General features: G+C 35.6%; 1 long non-coding RNA gene, 1 other non-coding gene and 1 pseudogene across 2 annotated transcripts; all 3 read right to left on the bottom strand.

Annotated features, from left to right (window-relative positions):
• Positions 1-4604: 4604 nt before the first annotated feature.
• LOC135750959 (uncharacterized) lies at positions 4605-5402 on the bottom strand. Its single transcript, XR_010532856.2, has 3 exons — positions 5264-5402; positions 5078-5181; positions 4605-4967 (listed from the first exon to the last, which is right to left on the bottom strand). It is a non-coding gene; the product is annotated as an uncharacterized lncRNA (long non-coding RNA).
• Positions 5403-18545: 13143 nt separating this feature from the next.
• Positions 18546-18664, bottom strand: LOC135751006 (5S ribosomal RNA). Its single transcript, XR_010532902.1, has one exon. It is a non-coding gene; the product is annotated as a 5S ribosomal RNA (ribosomal RNA).
• Positions 18665-18789: 125 nt separating this feature from the next.
• LOC135751084 (5S ribosomal RNA) overlaps positions 18790-18844 on the bottom strand; it is a 119-nt pseudogene continuing 64 nt past the window's right edge.

The raw sequence follows: 18844 nt of genomic DNA, 5'->3' as shown, positions 1-18844 counted from the left end.
AGTTTTTTTTCTCTGCATAATAATAGGAACCCAGACAGTAGCATCGTTTCACAATGTTTCCATCACCATCATCAGTGGATGCCTTTGCTGTCCGTAGCCTGAGATTTCAGATTTGCAGCAAAAAAATTTTGATTTTCTCATTTATTGGAATGCTGTGCAGGTATTTAAGTATTTTAGTAACTGTGTTAAATAAAGTAGTATTTACTTTTACAATAAATTAATTGCTTGTTTATATTTTACAGGTATTTGTACCTTGCAGTGTGGGATTTTTATGTTGTTTTATTAATCAGTATGTTATGTTATAATTCATATGTGCCATTAGGTTTTCTGTGCTGAGATATGTGAGTAAATGTCTGTGTGTAAAGTTGAGAGGCTGTGGTTTCGGTTGGGGGAGAGACCAGCAAACGCTGATAACAAAGCCCTGAAGAGAAAACACGCAGAACAGATGGTTTCAATAAACAAGTTGTTTGCTTTATAACTATGTTATATTTAGAGAAAGTGAAAATTAGTATGTTTAACTAATGAATACATTTAACCAATTCATGAACAATGGAGTACTGTTGTGTTGTTGAATAATTATGTTTTACATATTTACTGCCTACATTTCATGCTGATTGCTAAAAGTGTTAAAGTTACAAAGATGTCCAAATAAGGACTGTGGAAATTGATTTTGTTCCATGTTATATTTCTTTAATTAATCATTTTATTCTATAAACATTGTGTGTTTTATATATGCACTGAGCTATTATGTAGAAATGAGGTGTTTGTGTTTGAGAGTGGAAAGTTACCAGTTTTTGTGTGTGTGTAAGAAGCTTCAAGGAGAAATAGCACGAGGAATTTACGCCTGGCATGGATCAAGATAAGAGAGAGGTCTGAGGGGGAAAAGTATTTAATGATGTTATTAACTAATGCTTTAATATTCACAGGATAAAATATGCTATGTATTTCTTACTTAATCAGTATTAATCATTGAATAATTGATGTAATAAATATAAGATGTTGTCTTTGATAAATTTGTATTAACCAATGAAATGAAGGTTGCATATAGAATAACTTAATGGGGGCAGGGCAGCTCAACCTTGAAGAACAGAATCTCCTGTGTGTATGTATGTGTGTGTATGTGTGTGTGTGTGTGTGTTTTCTTCCCTAACAGATGGTTTTTAACAATGATTAAAGTGTTTGCTTAGAAGTAGTATTGCAGTAAAAGATTTAATATGTGTTTATCTATCTAAAGAAGTTAATGTGTGCCTTATTCATATAACCAATTTTACAAATAATGAAATGATGTCATGATATTGAAATATGTTTTACATAATAATCACTTTCATCTTACAGCTTATGTTTTTTATAAATGAATGTTTTATTAATGATTTGTTTTTAAGAAAGCATTATAACCATATGTGGAGTGGAGGAGTACTAGGGAGGAACGGCAGGGCTCCCAGGGATGAGAGGAGAACAGTTTGTTCTTCTTTGTCTATGTGTGTCCATCTTTGCCTACAGGCTAAAATTGGGTGTGGTGATGGAGTCAGATGGACGAGGGGAACGGCCTTTGTGGGTGGAGATTTTCTGAAGAAAGATCGACGTCACATATTTTATAAATAAGCATGTTACTTCCTGAGCTGGTTGTTCGCTACTTGAGAGGACCCAGCGCTGTTAAACTTTTTCAATCTGATCAATAAATATTTGAACTTAGATATTTGTATCTTTTGCCTTTCCTCTAAATTATGAACATGCAAATGGACGCCTTAAAGTCCAACAGCAGCCATCCATTACAATGTCACCAAGCCGTAACAAAAGCAGGAGAGGGAAAGTACAAGGCTATGTTCCCAAAACACACAAGTGACATACCGTAAGCAGTAATGTTTTATTTCAAATACATTCATAATTAAAAACGTAATGTATGAAGCAGGGAAATAAATGATCAAAACAAAAGATTTATTGACTGCAATATTTCTACAGTTATGTGGATGATGTGATCAGGCTTGTGTTTGATGAGGTATTTGAAGGTAAGCTGAAGGAAACCCCGATTCCAATGGACCTGGCATCACAGTTTGAGAGACCTTCAAAGGAGGACGTGATTGCATGCCATCTTCAGTGCAGGGGTCGTCGAAAGCCAAAATTGTGACCGATCTGATCAGGAAGCTCCAAGCGTATCTGGAGAACAACACACGACAGGATGATAACCTTATAGTGTCGTCTTAAATACCACCAGCTGACAAAGCTTTGATATGCCATTTATCTGAATAGATAGCTGTAAGAAATGAATTGAACAATTTTTGAAACAAGAGCACAATATGGTTACTAAAGTATGTTTATTTATATATTGTTTAACATTTAAATATATATTTGTAATAAATAAATAAAACTTTTGACTGACTTTTATATTTTCTTTAAAGTTACATCTTTTGTTCTTTTGGGTACTTTGTTACTATAATGATACTTTAGTGTTATTGGTTTAAAAATGTAATAAAACTTACTCTAGTCCTGCGCCTCAAAGGCTTATAGTCGGTACAATAAATGTTCTGTGTGTAGGGATTTAGACAATTTGTGCAAAACCTGGATGATGAATCACGCAGGTAAGAGGCCCTGGAACCTGTTACATTCTCCTTAAACCTAATAAGTAAAAACATAGCACTTATAAGTAAGCAGTCTTTCATAAAAAAGTTTACCATAGTGAAATAATGTAGAACATTCATTTCAATTAATACTTTCTTTGTGCTACATTTGGTGTTTCCATATAGTTTGCACAGTAATATAGTATGTAACAGTCTTTTATAATAAAGTTTACTATAGTAAAATAATGTTAAAAAATGAAATAGTTTTATAATCATTTCAACAAATACTTTTTATGTGCTACATTTGGTGTTTCCATATAGTTTGCACAGTAATATAGTATGTAAGCGGTCTTTTATAATAAAGTTTACTATAGTAAAATAATGTTAACAAATGAAATAGTTTTATAATCATTTCAACAAATACTTTCTATGTGCTACATTTGGTGTTTCCATATAGTTTGCACAGTAATATAATATGTAAGCAGGCTTTTATAATAAAGTTTACTATAGTAAAATAATCTTAATAAGTGAAATAGTTTTATAATCATTTCAAAAAATACTTTCTATGTGCTACATTTGGTGTTTCCATATAGTTTGCAAAGTAATGTAGTACGTTATAATTACCTTTTGGATGTCTTTGCAACACATTTTCGTCTTCGTTTAGCATTCTGGCAGAGCTAAGGACACCTAAAAAAGTTAAATCCAATCGCGTTCATTGACGGAGATCGTTTATATCGTAACGGCCGTCTGAACTCTCTGGATCGAGCTTGAAGTGGTAAGGCAGTACAGACACCATCGTTTATAGAGAAATATAGCGCTTGTTTACGTTGCCTGTGACTCTCAGTCAGAACCGGAAAACCCACGCGTAGTCAGGGGCGTAACCTTTCAAACACACGCCGAACCCAGTTGACCAATAACAGTTGAGTAGTCATCTGACCAGTCCGAATACACTAGACATTTTGGGAGGCGGAGACAGGAACTAAATCCGAGCGTTTTCCAGACATGCAGAAATCGGTGAGGTATGTAAGCAATTTATAAGACTCACAGTGCATTAGTTCAAGTTTTAATAACATGTATGTACTATGGGATATTACATTAACGTGCTAACGTGCTAATTTATTAGCATAATTGGTGCTCTTTAAAATCTCTATTAAAGAGCACCAATTATGCCTTACCACTTCAAGCTCGATCCAGAGAGTTCAGACGGCCGTTACGATGTAAACGATCTCCGTCAATGAACGCGATTGGATTTAACTTTTTTAGGTGTCCTTAGCTCTGCCAGAATGCTAAACGAAGACGAAAATGTGTTGCAAAGACATCCAAAAGGTAATTATAAACGTACTACATTACTTTGCAAACTATATGGAAACACCAAATGTAGCACATAGAAGGTTTTATTTGAAATGATTATAAAACTATTTCACTTATTAACATTATTTTACTATAGTAAACTTTATTATAAAAGACCGCTTACATACTATATTACTGTGCAAACTATATGGAAACACCAAATGTAGCACATAGAAAGTATTTGTTGAAATGATTATAAAACTATTTCACATATTAACATTATTTTACTATGGTAAACTTTATTATAAAAGACTGTTACATACTATATTACTGTGCAAACTATATGGAAACACCAAATGTAGCACAAAGAAAGTATTAATTGAAATGAATGTTCTACATTATTTCACTATGGTAAACTTTTTTATGAAAGACTGCTTACTTATAAGTGCTATGTTTTTACTTATTAGGTTTTAAGGAGAATGCAACAGGTTCCAGGGCCTCTTACCTGCGTGATTCATCATCCAGGTTTTGCACAAATTGTATAAATCCCTACACACAGAACATTTATTGTACCGACTATAAGCCTTTAAGGTGCAGGACTACAGTAAGTTTTATTAAATTTTTAAACCAATAACACTAAAGTATAATTATAGTAACAAAGTACCCAAAAAAACAAAAGATGCAACTTTAAAGAAAATATAATAGTCAGTCAAAAGTTTTTTTTATTTATTACAAATATATATTTAAATGTTAAACAATATACAAATAAACATACTTTAGTAACCATATTGTGCTCTTGTTTCAAAAATTGTTCAATTCATTTCTTACAGCTATCTATTCAGATAAATGGCACAGCAAAGCTTTGTCAGCTGGTGCTATTTAAGACGACACTATAAGGTTATCATCCTGTCGTGTGTTGTTCTCCAGATACGCTTGGAGCTTCCTGATCAGATCGGTCACAGTTTTGGCTTTCGACGACCCCTGCACTGAAGATGGCATGCAATCACGTCCTCCTTTGAAGGTCTCTCAAACTGTGATGCCAGGTCCATTGGAATCAGGGCTTCCTTCAGCTTATCTTCAAATACCTCATCAAACACAAGCCTGATCACATCCTCCACATAACTGTAGAAATATTGCAGTCAATAAATCTTTTGTTTTGATCATTTATTTCCCTGCTTCATACATTAAGTTTTTAATTATGAATGTATTTGAAATAAAACATTACTGCTTACGGTATGTCACTTGTGTGTTTTGGGAACATAGCCTTGTACTTTCCCTCTCCTGCTTTTGTTACGGCTTGGTGACATTGTAATGGATGGCTGCAAGGTACAAATACCTGTAAAATATAAACAAGCAATTAATTTATTGTAAAAGTAAATACTACTTTATTTAACACAGTTACTAAAATACTTAAATACCTGCACAGCATTCCAATAAATGAGAAAATCAAATTTTTTTGCTGCAAATCTGAAATCTCAGGCTACGGACGGCAAAGGCATCCACTGATGATGATGATGGAAACATTGTGAAACGATGCTACTGCCTGGGTTCCTATTATTATGCAGAGAAAAAAAACTTTGTCATCATCAGTTATACATTTAAGACTGGTATTGGTTTCACTAGGTAAATACATAATATGTGTTAAACACCTTTGCTCCTCATATACCAGTCTGACTCCTTGTACTGTGTGTAATGATGTTGCATGTTTGCATACAGTGTAGAAGGATGTGTACAGCTGCGAATCTAGGATATAGACAAATAAAACAAACATGTATTCAGTCAAAAAGACATATTATAACAATAGAGTACAACGACTATAAATCGTTAGACTATTCATTAAAACGTAAATGTATTACATATTACATGGCCCAACATTAGCAACTGTGGGATTTTTATGTTGTTTTATTAATCAGTATGTTATGTTATAATTCATATGTGCCATTAGGTTTTCTGTGCTGAGATATGTGAGTAAATGTCTGTGTGTAAAGTTGAGAGGCTGTGGTTTCGGTTGGGGGAGAGACCAGCAAACGCTGATAACAAAGCCCTGAAGAGAAAACACGCAGAACAGATGGTTTCAATAAACAAGTTGTTTGCTTTATAACTATGTTATATTTAGAGAAAGTGAAAATTAGTATGTTTAACTAATGAATGCATTTAACCAATTCATGAACAATGGAGTACTGTTGTGTTGTTGAATAATTATGTTTTACATATTTACTGCCTACATTTCATGCTGATTGCTAAAAGTGTTAAAGTTACAAGATGTCCAAATAAGGACTGTGGAAATTGATTTTGTTCCATTTTTATATTTCTTTAATTGATCATTTTATTCTATAAACATTGTGTGTTTCATATATGCACTGAGCTATTATGTAGAAATGAGGTGTTTATGTTTGAGAGTGGAGAGTTACCAGTTTTTGTATGTGTGTAAAAGCTACAAGGAGCATATGCTGAGGAATTTACGCCTGGTATCGATCAAGATAAGAGAGAGGCCTGAGGGGGAAAGCAAACCGGCAACTATTTTATTAACTAATGCTTTTATATTCACAGGATAAAATATGCCATGTATTTCTTACCTAATCAGTATTAATCATTGAATAATTGATGTAATAAATATAAGATGTTGTCTTTGATAAATGTGTATTAACCAATGAAATGAAGGTTGCATACAGAATAACTTAATGGGGGCAGGGCAGCTCAACCTTGAAGAAACAGAATCTCCTGTATGTATGTATGTGTGTGTGTGTGTGTGTGTGTGTGTGTGTGTGTGTGTGTGTGTGTGTGTGTGTGTGTGTGTGTGTGTGTGTGTGTGTGTGTGTGTGTGTGTGTGTGTGTGTGTGTGTGTGTGTGTGTGTGTGTGTGTGTGTGTGTGTGTGTGTGTGTTTTCTTTCCTAACAGATGGTTTTTAATAATGATTAAAGTGTTTGCTTAGAAGTAGTATTGCAGTAAAAGATTTAATATGTGTTTATCTATCTAAAGAAGTTAATGTGTGCCTTATTCATATAACCAATTTTACAAATAATGAAATGATGTCATGATATTGAAATATGTTTTACATAATAATCACTTTCATCTTACAGCTTATGTTTTTTATAAATGAATGTTTTATTAATGATTTGTTTTTAAGAAAGCATTATAACATGCTATTCAAAGTGGAGGAGTACTGGAGAGGAACTGCAGGGCTCCCAGGGATGAGAGGAGAACAGTTTGTTTTTCTTTGTCTATGTGTGTCCATCTTTGCCTACAGGCTAAAATTGGGTGTGGTGATGGAGTCAGATGGACGAGGGGAACGGCCTTTGTGGGTGGAGATTTTCTGAAGAAAGATCGACGTCACATATTTTATAAATAAGCATGTTACTTCCTGAGCTGGTTGTTCGCTACTTGAGAGGACCCAGCGCTGTTAAACTTTTTCAATCTGATCAATAAATATTTGAACTTAGATATTCGTATCTTGTGCCTTTCCTCTAAATTATGAACATGCAAATGGACGCCTTAAAGTCCAACAATTGGTGACCACCGACGTTTTGTGGAGGGAAAGGAGAGAGTGAGAGGAAGGAGGGTTTCACATTGAAGAAACCAGAGTAAGGGAGGGCTCCATTTCAACACAAAATGAGCGCTCTACTAAAATAAGGTAAGCAGAAGCCTGTTTTATCAAATTCTGCTTTTTGGATATACCAAATTACTTGTGTTGATAAGGAGATCCGAACTGAATTACAAATGTACATTTATTGCAAAATTGATCAGAGTGAAAAACTTTTTGAAATTTTTGAATTTTGATATTAAATATAAGGTTGAGGATTCCTTTAACGCATTAGGCGTTATAAAATACCGACTCGGTTGTAGCCGTAAGGAGTGAGAGGCTCTTGGATGAAAGGTCCATAAATACCGTTAATGGCGGTGTAAGTTAACAGAATTAAATATAAGTTTGAGGATTCCTTTAACGCATTAGGCGTTATAAAATACCGACTCGGTTGTAGCCGTAAGGAGTGAGAGGCTCTTGGATGAAAGGTCCATAAATACTGTTAATGGCGGTGTAAGTTAACAGAATTAAATATAAGGTTGAGGATTCCTTTAATACATTAGGTGTTATAAAATACCGACTCGGTTGTAGCCGTAGGGGGTGTACAGCAGCCCGTGAGGTGTAAGGCCTACGAATACTGGAAAAGAAAATTGACGTCTTACTGTTATTGTTGTGGTTTTGTCTGAGAAATTGTATTGTAATAGTATTTGTACCGTGTATTGAACGTTGATATATATTCTGGCTGAATTTCAGAAAGAGTGTGATGAATATGTGTGTTCACCGGTGTATGTGCCATGGCAAAAAAAAAATAGTTCAATTAATGATGGCCCAAACTGATCCTAAAGATGTTAAGAAAAGACAGAAAGAGGTTGAATTAGTAAGGGGAAGTTGACAGTGGTGCAGCTGCAAAGCCAAAGGAAGTTAAACAAGGAAACAGTCAGCCAGACTCAAGTGTGACACCTACGGCTCCTCCTCCAGTTCCACCCCCAGTGAAATCGATCTACCCCTCCTTGCACACACCTCCTCCTTATGAGAAAGCCAAAGCCCCAATGCAACAGCCTGTTTTTTAAATCAATAGCGGTGAATTAAATGTAGATGTAGATTTTATTTGTGTGAAAATGTAGTGTGTCTGTGATATATTGAGTCTGTTAAAACCATAAATGGGATTAAGCAAAATTTAGCAGAAAGACAGAGGTGAAGCTTTGAAAGAAAAACAACAAGTTACAGAAAAGAGTAGAGACCAAGTTATTAAATGTGGAAATAAAGATGAACAATTAAAAAAGGACAGAAAATTGTTAAAAGGTGAATGACACAGATAATTTGTATAGAGGACAAAAAGATTTAACAAAATGAAGAGGAGTCTTCATCTGATGGTGGAAGGTGGTCACAAGATAAATTTTATTTTAAATTGAAAGGCAATATTTTGCAATGGGTTAAGTTAAACCTTGAAAGGCTGAAAGCTCTCATCCTTTGACATTCAAGAAAGTGACTAAAAAGCTGGCAAGAAACAGACAATGAAAAACTGTGTGTGATATCAAAGTGCTGGAGTTGCAAAGAGAGGAGTAACTCATAACCTGGACTGAAAGCACATTCTATTTGAATGGGACTATACTTGAACTCAAGCGGTGAAGGGGGCACTGCATATGGTCAGAGACATTTACAAGGATGAAACACCAAAAAGACTGAGTGGAATCCAGAAAGACTCACAAAGATAATAATGTTCTTGGAGGCAAGAGAAACTGGACAATATTTCACTGGACACTGAACTTTTTCATCTTCATACGAGCCTTTGAGTGAAAAAGGGGAAAGAGTAAACAGCCGTTCAATGTTTAGTAAAGACCTTGTTATTATAGGGACACAGACAATCTTTATGAGAAAATCAGCTAGACAAATTTAAAGGCTGATTAAGAACTTTGTTGTTAGGTGTGACTACCTGTTCTGAAATCAAATCAGACTCCTATTAATCTGACAGGAAGAAATGCATAATTGAATTTGTTATCTACAGAGGAAGTCAGAACTCCAATGATGGTATTAAGCTAAAAAGCAAATATAGAACAGCTATGGCAGAAAGGAAATTAAAATAGATAAAAGAAATAAATTGAAAAAGAAGAAAAGAACACCATAGAACACTATAAAAGGTAAACAAGAAAAGCTGTGAGAATAGAAAAATAACTGATTATTGTAACAAACTTTGTATTTAAGGAAATCGCCAGCCAAGACATCATATATGTGCATGAAGGTGTTCACATGGCAGATCTAATCACTGAGGGTGAGCCGCAGGATTGGATACCATTGACTGATATACAAATTATTATTATTGTAATTAATTATAATTGTTATACCATTGACTGAAAAAGCAAATAAATTGAGAGATGGTTTGTTCGCGGTACCACTGACAACTACCCCACCGTTAATTACACTGTTTACAGATGGTTGTTGTTTCAGAGCAGCAAATGACACATTGAAGGCAGGCTTGGCTGTGGTTGAGCAAGTTGTGGGTGATTTTGTAACACGACTGAGTGGTAGATTGAAAGGTAAACGGTCAGCACAGAGAGCTGAAATGACAGCTGTTATCAAAGCCTTGCACTACACTGGTGAAGAGAGGGTGATTGTTTATAGTGAATCTGCATATGTGATTGGTGCAGTATATATGGAACTGCCATATGGCAGATAGGTGGGTTTGAAACCAGGAAAGGCCGGCCTATAGTAAATGCTAGCAAAGCCTGACACATACTACAGGCTGTGAAGGTACCTAATGACGTGGCTGTTGTCAACTGCCTAATAAACCACTTATATCCCCAACCATGGTTTCCCAAGACAAAGTTAGATCTGACAAAATTGACAAACACGCACTGGAATTGACATATAGTTTCGGGGCTGTTTATCACCCCAATGTTAGAGCAAAGATGAAATAATGAACCTGACTTTGACATTAAAACTTGACTTGACAAACTATGTGCACAGACAAAAATAACACGGCTTGACGCATTACCAATTGCATTAATGTCTATTCGCTCTTCTGTTAACAGGATTTCTGGTTTCACAACCTTTGAATTGCTTACAGGTCGTCAGTTTCCAGGCCCACGGAACGCCTTGGTGCAGGATCCAATCCTGCCACTAACTAATGCTGTTTATTTCTAGAAACTTACTGCTATGATTGAACATTTTTCCTGCCAGGCTACCAAACAACGAAATTGTGAGAACGACCCAGCTGTTAAAAATGATGGTTGGGTTTCTAACAGACACAGGTGTGGACCTGAGGACTCAGGTCCAAGAGAGGGAGAGTGTTGAAAGTGAAAGTGAATCAGCTGGAATACAGAGAGAACAAACAGGAAGTGAAACATCAGTGGTAACACATCAGTGGTAACACTCACACAACACCAACAACAAAGTCAACAAACACACTGTAAAATTGTGCATAAAAAAGGTGACATTTTTTCCAGCCCAGTAACAGAACCCCTAGCACACTGTGTGAGCACAGATTGTGCCTACGGAGCAGGTATAGCCGTACAGTTCAAAGTGAAGTACGGTACACAAAAGGTTGTAAGACAGAACAAACACACAGGTGAATGTGCAGTTACCAACGAGGATGACGGCAGATTGATTTTTCATTTAATAACAAAACAAAATTGTACTGATTTACCAACATATGAGAATTTTACCCACAGCCTCAGACGTATGAGAGAGTGGTGTGAGAAAGAAAACATAACAAGTGTATCCACTCCCCGCCTGGGGTGTGGCTTAGATAAATTGGATTTCCACAAAGTGCTGGAAATCCTGACAGAAGTTTTTAGGGACCTGAATATCACAATTACCATATATTCATTATAACCTACATACCATATTGACCTTTGAATTTTGATCTTTGAATTTCTTAAGTTTCTTATACAATTCTAGAGTATTAATTTCATATTTCATTTTTTCTTTTCCTTTTTGAATTTACGATTGTTATTTGAGTATTAGCCAATAGGCACAAGTGTATTTTTTCCACAGAGATGAAGCTATATGGAAATTGGAAGGTTCTGTGGGCCCTAGGAGTTATAACTGCAATTATAGTCACCATAATATTTGGCATAAACAATGGAGATCCCTGTGTAACAGACTGATAGTGTCTGCAATAGAGAAAAAAGAGAATAGTCCACCCCCATATAGCATGCCCCTATTAGGCCTACAGAACCTGGATGAGGAGGAAGAAGAAAATGTGTGACCTCTTTCAGAGGTCAAGAGAGGGAATTGTGGGATTTTTATGTTGTTTTATTAATCAGTATGTTATGTTATAATTCATATGTGCCATTAGGTTTTCTGTGCTGAGATATGTGAGTAAATGTCTGTGTGTAAAGTTGAGAGGCTGTGGTTTCGGTTGGGGGAGAGACCAGCAAACGCTGATAACAAAGCCCTGAAGAGAAAACACGCAGAACAGATGGTTTCAATAAACAAGTTGTTTGCTTTATAACTATGTTATATTTAGAGAAAGTGAAAATTAGTATGTTTAACTAATGAATGCATTTAACCAATTCATGAACAATGGAGTACTGTTGTGTTGTTGAATAATTATGTTTTACATATTTACTGCCTACATTTCATGCTGATTGCTAAAAGTGTTAAAGTTACAAAGATGTCCAAATAAGGACTGTGGAAATTGATTTTGTTCCATTTTTATATTTCTTTAATTGATCATTTTATTCTATAAACATTGTGTGTTTCATATATGCACTGAGCTATTATGTAGAAATGAGGTGTTTATGTTTGAGAGTGGAGAGTTACCAGTTTTTGTATGTGTGTAAAAGCTACAAGGAGCATATGCTGAGGAATTTACGCCTGGTATCGATCAAGATAAGAGAGAGGCCTGAGGGGGAAAGCAAACCGGCAACTATTTTATTACAGTTTTTTTTATTCGCTTTGGTACTATTTTCACAAGTAAGGTGTACATTTTCAAAACTCTTAGTACAAAAATCCAAACTGATCACACTTGTAACGCAGCTAGTCATTCTTTCAAAACCTGATGTAATGCTTTCAGTAAGTTGCACATGTTTTCAGTCCACATAATCATTGTTTCAAATGCAAGATTATTGTAATATGTAATGAGAACATTTGGTTTAATCACCGAAACACAACGGTATGATCTTCTTTCAGTTTAGTACTTTTAACAATCAGTTCATCCAACAGCAAACAATGCAAGATACATGTTTCAAATCAGCCTTAAAAGTGCTGAAATTAATATGCTACAGTACTAAAAAAATACATATTACACAGTTTCACATTAGGCAATACACTTACATTACTTACATAATCTATAATTTCCAAAATATCCATCCTATGTGTAATCAAGTGAAGGATCAATGAAGACATCCTCTACAATCATTTGAGCAAACTACAGTAGTTTTTATTTTTCAGATATAATTGTAACATAGCTATACTTTCTATAATGTAACTGAAAACATAAAATTTAGTGCACACATTACATTACAGTAATTTGGATCAAGCCTGTCTTGAGCATTTGGCCGTAGATTTTCGTTCACCTCTTTGACCTCTCTGTGGGTGCCCATGCCCACCTCTCTGACGGATCCCTTGTCCAAAAGATCTTCTTATTCCTTGCTGTCTGTCCTGCTTCATGTTGAAATACTGTAAATTGCCAGTGTTTCACCCCCACTTTTACAGTACAGTAAACTGTATCTACTGTAATGACCAACTTTGGTTACCACTATGTAAAATCAATTTGCAATAAAGAGTATTTTATCATGTGTGGTTACACATAATTTATATGTTCGTACAAACAGAGGTTTTATTTCTGTAGTTCTCAAAATCCATATATTGCTGAAATGAAAATATATAGGTTTACCAAATGGTTCAGTGATTAACCATTAAGATCAGTTGGATTTAGTGATGGTCAAATGTATTTACGCAAATGAGATGAGAAGCATATCAAAAGTATTGAGAGCATTGCATTGTGAAAGACAGTTACTTCATATGAAAAGTATTTCTTTGATGACACAATGATTAAGTGTTGTGAAAAAGTGAATATATAATTTTGTGTGTTGTACTAAGTCAATTGAACATGTGATTAAATGTTTGAAAAAACTGACTATTTGATGATCTGCCTTGAGTTTTGTACTAACAGTTTTGAAGTTTTACCACATACTTGTGAAAATAGTACCAAAGCGAATAAAAAAAACTGTAACTAATGCTTTTATATTCACAGGATAAAATATGCCATGTATTTCTTACTTAATCAGTATTAATCATTGAATAATTGATGTAATAAATATAAGATGTTGTCTTTGATAAATGTGTATTAACCAATGAAATAAAGGTTGCATACAGAATAACTTAATGGGGGCAGGGCAGCTCAACCTTGAAGAAACAGAATCTCCTGTATGTATGTATGTATGTGTGTGTGTGTGTGTGTGTGTGTGTGTGTGTGTGTGTGTGTGTGTGTGTGTGTGTGTGTGTGTGTGTGTGTGTGTGTGTGTGTGTGTGTGTGTGTTTTCTTTCCTAACAGATGGTTTTTAATAATGATTAAAGTGTTTGCTTAGAAGTAGTATTGCAGTAAAAGATTTAATATGTGTTTATCTATCTAAAGAAGTTAATGTGTGCCTTATTCATATAACCAATTTTACAAATAATGAAATGATGTCATGATATTGAAATATGTTTTACATAAAAATCACTTTCATCTTACAGCTTATGTTTTTTATAAATGAATGTTTTATTAATGATTTGTTTTTAAGAAAGCATTATAACATGCTATTCAAAGTGGAGGAGTACTGGAGAGGAACTGCAGGGCTCCCAGGGATGAGAGGAGAACAGTTTGTTTTTCTTTGTCTATGTGTGTCCATCTTTGCCTACAGGCTAAAATTGGGTGTGGTGATGGAGTCAGATGGACGAGGGGAACGGCCTTTGTGGGTGGAGATTTTCTGAAGAAAGATCGACGTCACATATTTTATAAATAAGCATGTTACTTCCTGAGCTGGTTGTTCGCTACTTGAGAGGACCCAGCGCTGTTAAACTTTTTCAATCTGATCAATAAATATTTGAACTTAGATATTCGTATCTTGTGCCTTTCCTCTAAATTATGAACATGCAAATGGACGCCTTAAAGTCCAACACAACACACATTACGTGTTTACTTCGTTTCAAAATCTAAGAAAGCTTCAAGTAAATACAACAGTAAAATACATATAACTTTAAATAAATCATCTGTACTTAGAGTTTCTTGAGTTTGATCATGAGAACAAATTTTACCGGTAACAGTTTAGCTGGCATTTGTATTTGTATTTATCTTAGCAACTTTGTAAACATGTCTAAACCAACATCGATAAAAAAAACGAAAGCCTGCATAATTCAACATACACGTGTGTAAATATGGTACGTTGTTTATGAAATACAGTATTACAACACAAAACAATTAGCTTGCAAGCTTAGCTCTACACGCACATTATGTTAATCTCCGGTTACCGGTTACGTAATGTACAGTAAAAGGCAAATAATAAACATGAATACTTACAGTCTGTGATCCAGAAGTGCACAGTAATCCAACTTTCAAGAGGAGACGTCGCGCAAATCCAGCTTCGGTTCATGAGAAGCAGTTATTGTGAAAACTCCGTGAACAACTTCTGACTGGATTTTTCCGAAACCGTATTAAACATGATGTCCTCTGTGGAAGTCCATAAAGTGCTATTTTGCCCTCGCATCTAAAGAGACAGCGTCTACTCGAGAGATTTAATCGCTTAAACAATGAAACAAGAGTTTGCAAACAGAGTCAAAGCAGGGACTCACAACCTCCGCCATTTTAGCTCTCTTCTGACTCGGCGCTCCCCACCCCACCCCCGTCTTTGAGGGCGTACCCAAGCAAAGCAGAGAGGGCTGAACTATGATAATGTTGGTCTTATCTATGTCACTAATCCCAGGAAGTAAACTGTTGCCTACAATCCGAGTGTTTTTTGTAGTCCTCGAACGTTAGAGACGATAACTCGCGTCATCGTTTTCTTTGAGGTATGTACTTTTTGAATATCGTTAGCATGTACTAATGCACACTTACACACAAAAGGATGTTTAAAAACGTGTATCCCATAATAGGTGCTCTTTAAAATCCCCTTAAAACACTTATAAAATTCACTTCCTAAACCGTCAATTCCTGGGCTTTTCTTTTTATTTAGTTCGTCAAGCGCTTGTTCAATTTCTTCTGCTCTAAACTCTTGTTCACATTCCTCTTTATCTTCTTCGCTTACTTTTGCTTTTATTTTGTTAAGAAAATCTGTTTTTTCTTTCTCCTCTACTCCTCTTGCCTTAAAAAGATCTTCATAAAAATCCTTAATTTCTTTTAGAACATTTGCATTTCCCTGTATTATTTCTCAATTTTTTCCTTTTATCTCCTTCATCGTTTCAGCATTCCCTTTCTTTTTTTCTAAATCAAAAAAGAATTTTGTACATTTTCTCCCTCAACCATATACTGTGCTTTACTTCGTAATCTTGCTCCTTCATATTGCTTTTCCTCTACTTCTTTCAACTTTTCTTCGATTTCTTTGATCTTTTGAATGTCCTTATTTTCTTCATTTAATTATTTTTCAAGACTTGCTTTCAATTCTTTCTCCTTAAACCTTTTACATTTTTGCACTAATTTACAATATTCAATTGAATATTTTTTTATAGCATACTTTACATTTTCCCACCATATTCTCTTATTTTCTGCATACATTACACTGTTTTTCTCATTCTCAATAATTTCTTTCATGCTTTCAACATAATGTTTGTCCTTCAAAATTTCTGTGTTTAAAACCCATACTCCAGGCCCTCTTTGTAATTTCTCCCAATCTATGTTAAAAAATAAAAACTTGTGATCACTTAAACTTGTCTCCTCATACTTAATATCTTCAATAAAATTCTCCACATTTCTTGTACACAAAATTAAATCAATCCTCGTATTACACACAAAATTCATCACAATTTGTCTTCTTGAAAACTATTTTTTCCTTTGATTTCTTTCTCTCCACACATCAGTCATTTTAAAATCTTCCATTAAAAATTTTTGTTCTTTTCTTCCCATATCACTCTTAAAAACCATTCCTTCCGCCATGTTAAAAACGTCACTTTTCATTAAAATTGCGACTCCTCTTCCACATTTTCCATCACCGTTATTATGTAAAATCCATCCTTCCCATTTCTTTCGATAGTCCATTAAAATATCATCTTTCCAGTTTGTTTCCTGCAGTAAAATTATGTCCTGATTTTTAAAATGATCAGTTACTCTTTCAAATTTCTTAAAATCTAAAAGTCCCCTCGCGTTAAAAGTCACACATCGTAAAACCATTAAAAAAATTAATAAAATAAAAACCTTAAATACCATCATCTCAGTCCATCTCCTCTCCTCGCCTTAACACCTCAAATCTATTTTCTCTTGTCAATTGGGACTTTAATTTCTTTTTTCGCGCATTATCAATATTTGGCGTTACCTTCATTGTTCTTCTCCTCAAAGGCTTTTTTTCCCGTCTGTCCATTACTCCTGCTTCTTCCATTTCATCGTCCTCTCTTTCGCTGTCTTGTGCTGTACTCCGTTGTTCCTCGTTACCTTCTTTGTCCATTAAAACATCCAAACTCTCCGATATCTCCATTTGTGTCCTTTCTGTGTCCTTTTCCCGTACCGTTTCCCCTTGATTTTCAGTTGCTTTTTCTTCAATTATCTGCTTTTCCGCCATTGCTTCTTCTCCTTCAGGCTCTGTTGACTGCTGTTTCTCTATTTGTCTCCCCTCTTCATTCGTTCTCTCTTCTGCGTTATCATTTCTTTTATGCATTTGTCTGGGCACCTGATTATCCACCCCTCCTTCCTCTTCCTCCATCCAACACTCACATTTGTTTATAAAATCATTGCAATCCGGGCACCTGACTGCTCTACACTGATGTGCAAAGTGTCCCAGCTCCTCGCACTTATAACATTTAAACTCGGGGCACTCCTTCAGCAAAAGTTCCGAGCTCATGCACAGCCGACAGGTTTTCACCTGATGGCTGTGCATCACTCGGAAATGCTGGGAGCCCTCCGCAGTCTCAAACTTTGTGCTGTATGGTAGGAGACCACCTCCTTAGGGAACCTTACTCTCACGTATCTCGTGCCCGGATACACTCTCCTTTTAAGTTTTGTGATTGGCACAACCTGCCAGCTTTCTAATTTCTCTAAAATTTCATAATCATCTAGGTACCCAGGCAAATGCATAAAAGAGACAACATACTCCTTATTTTTTAGCTTTCTTACGTTGCACTGCACACCTTTAATCATTAGTCCTTCCATTAGATCCTCGCACATTTCCTCATTTTCTAAAATCAGTTCATATTCATTATTATTTCGTGGTCTCATTACCAAAATGTTCCCTTGTCCAATCATATCTGTTACTGCTTTTATTAAATCTTCCGCTTTCAATCCTTCCACATTATCAACATTCACAATCACTGTTGCTGCTTTTGCGTAAATCCTTTGCTCACCTCTTTTCTTTGCTTTTTCACCGTTGTCATTTCCATCTCGTTGTCTTTTTTGCTGTCCATTTTCGTTACCGTTGCTTTCGTTTTCAACATTTTCTCTGCTGTTTTCTGTTAAACTATCTTTCCTGGCGTCTTCATTTAAATCTTTTCCAGCTCGTTGTCGTTTTTCCATTCCCTTTTCGTTACCGTTGCTTTCATTTTCAAAGATTCCTCTTCTACTTTCAGTTAATCCATCCTGCCTTGCGTCTTTATTTAAATCATGTCCAGCTCGTTTTCGTTTATCCAGTCCAGTTTCGTTGCCAGTACTTTGTTCCTCAGCCATTTCAGTGTTGTTTGCCATGCGTCCGTCTGATCTTTTTTTAATTTTAACTTAATACAACAAAAAACCACCTCACAGTCAGCATAAAGCTGCTGTTCGGTGGTTTAAACTCAAAATAAACACTTCACAAACAATAAATTAAACTCAAACTATAAACTAAATTCAAATTTAACAAACCCACGTGAGGGAGCCTTTCTCCCTCTACTACCGGCACAGACACTTCCTTGAACGTACCAACTAGCAGGCGTGCTCAGGGTGGTGTGGCCGTAAGCGAGTGCTGACTGGATTCGAGAGACACTTCAAGACTAATGTGGCAACGCCATGCCATCAGCCTACGCTTACAGAAAGGATGCATTTACAAAAAATTACATAAATAAATAAAAAATTTATTAAAAACTTACAGCACCTGGTATTCCCAGGCGGTCTCCCATCCAAGTACTAACCAGGCCCGACCCTGCTTGGCTTCCGAGATCAGACGAGAGCGGGCGTGCTCAGGGTGGTGTGGCCGTTAGAGAGTGCGGAGTCGATTGGAGAGACACTTCAAAACTAATGTGGCAACGCCATGCCATGGGAGAACGCTTACAGAAAGGACGCATTCATGGGAAAAAATGACATAAATAAATATTTAATTAATTAAATGCTTACAGCACCTGGTATTCCCAGGCGGTCTCCCATCCAAGTACTAACCAGGCC

The sequence above is a fragment of the Paramisgurnus dabryanus genome, chromosome 18 (assembly GCF_030506205.2).
Source record: "Paramisgurnus dabryanus chromosome 18, PD_genome_1.1, whole genome shotgun sequence".
NCBI lineage: Eukaryota > Metazoa > Chordata > Actinopteri > Cypriniformes > Cobitidae > Paramisgurnus > Paramisgurnus dabryanus.
Note: the sequence above shows the minus strand (reverse complement) of the source record. Positions and strands in the feature narration are given on the sequence as shown.